The 1,923-nt window shown below is 37.4% G+C and overlaps 1 non-coding gene across 1 annotated transcript; it reads left to right on the top strand.

Annotated features, from left to right (window-relative positions):
* The first annotated feature begins 290 nt into the window (after positions 1 to 290).
* LOC112315065 (U2 spliceosomal RNA) lies at positions 291 to 490 on the top strand. The gene has a single exon (XR_002975838.2). It is a non-coding gene; the product is annotated as a U2 spliceosomal RNA (small nuclear RNA).
* Positions 491 to 1,923: the final 1,433 nt, after the last annotated feature.

Raw genomic sequence — 1,923 nt, 5'->3', positions numbered from 1 at the left:
TTGTCCCTGAGTTTTTTCATCTAGAAAGTGAAGAGCTTAATTAAACATGAGATAAATCCTTGTAAGCAGTTTTGGGAGAGAAAAAAAAAAACAGGTCCCAAATTTTCAAAACTCAGGCCTTATAAAGAAATCTTCCCCTACCTTTTGTTAAAAAAAAAAAAAAAAGTTTCCTGACATTCCAGGTTGTGTTGGAAGGTCTTTATTTTTTTTTTCTCTGTTTTTCTGTTGTAGTTCTACATTGTTAACCATACTTTACCTTTTTTTGTAAATTTTTTAAAAGATTTTATTTTATCACTTCTCAGCCTTTTGGTTAAGATCAAGTGTAGTATCTGTTCTTATCAGTTTAAAAAGATTTTATTTATTTATTTTTAGAGAGAGGGGAAGGGAAGGAGGAGAGGGAAAGAAATATCAATGTGTAGTTGCCTCTCACGTGCCTGCCCACTGGGGACCTCGCCCACAACCCAGGCATGTGCCCTGAGTGGGAATCAAACCGGTGACCCTTTGGTTCACAGACTGAACTCAATTCACTGAGCCACACCAGCCAGGGCCTATATTTTACCTTTCTGTGTACCTTGCTACACTGTAATTTCCAGAAGAAGAGACCAGTACTTATTCATTGTATTCCAAGTGTTCAGCACAGAAGTCAGCATATAATAGACAGAAAGTATTTCTTAATCAAGTGTTAGTCAACCTCACTTGTCCATGGAGATGTCATATCCTGCTCTAAGCAAAGTGGTGATGATGTTGATTTTTGCATTGTGAGTTTACAAACTAGACAACTCAGGCTGTCAGGTCACAAAACCACTGGAAGTCACATCTCCTTAGAAGTTCTCAGCTGCATTCATAGAAACTTCTAGTCTAATGGGTATAGCAGAGACCCAGGCAGATTGCTCAATCCAATATTAATGGGAGTAGTGCTAGCTGCTCAGACCCTTACAAAAGTCTTGATAACACTTATCAATTATCAAACCCTTACTATGTGCCTGGTACCATCTAAGAGTTTTGAAAACATTATCTAAATAAATGATTCTCAGTCGGGGCAATGTTTGGACATAATTTTGACCGTCTCTCTGGAAGTGGTTTGCTGTTGGCATCTAGTAAGTAGAGGCCAGGGACTCCAGTAAACATCCTACACCATACAGGACAGGTCCCACAACAAGAATGGCCCAGCCTCAAATGTCAATAGTGCTAAGGTTAAGAAATTCTGATCTAAATGAATCCCTTCTTCAACCCTATTATTATTTAAAAATTGTTGTGGGTTTTTTTTACTATTATTATTTCTTTCCTAATTGTACAGCAGAGGAAACCAAGGAATATGTACTTTGTCCACGTAACAGAGCTTGGGTTTGAACCTCAGTCATTCGGGTCTAAACCCTATATTCTCATCATCTAGTCTATAACTCTTGGCAGGTCTTACCTATAAGGTAAAACTAAATGGGGAATTTTACACTTACAACCCTAAACCTAATTTATATGCTGGGACTTCAATCCTGCTGTTCCCACATCAGATTTTTACCTAATTTCATATGAGAAACTAAAGACTTTACTTTGGCTAGAGCTGGGAGTATCTTTAAATTGAATCCAGTTCCCCCTATTGAAACATAATAACTTTTAAAGTAATCTAGTGTCTTCATTTCCTTATTACCAGGGCTACATCCAGTTGTCGAAATCTCTTTTGAGTTGGTAGTTAAAAGGCCCAGGCACACATTTGTAATGTTATTGTTGCTGGCTAAAATGCTTAGCAACAACACAAACATCACTCAGAATCAAATTATCAGAGGTACCGACAAGATGCTCCTCGATTTAATAGTGTGGTAAATGATGGCTGAGAGATGTTCTTTGAAGCTGTGGAGGCAAATGTGAGAGCTAATTCAATTCTCAAATGAATAAAAGTGAGAAACTGTTCTTATAAACCTGATATTA

The sequence above is a fragment of the Desmodus rotundus genome, chromosome 1, assembly GCF_022682495.2.
Source record: "Desmodus rotundus isolate HL8 chromosome 1, HLdesRot8A.1, whole genome shotgun sequence".
NCBI lineage: Eukaryota > Metazoa > Chordata > Mammalia > Chiroptera > Phyllostomidae > Desmodus > Desmodus rotundus.
Note: the sequence above shows the minus strand (reverse complement) of the source record. Positions and strands in the feature narration are given on the sequence as shown.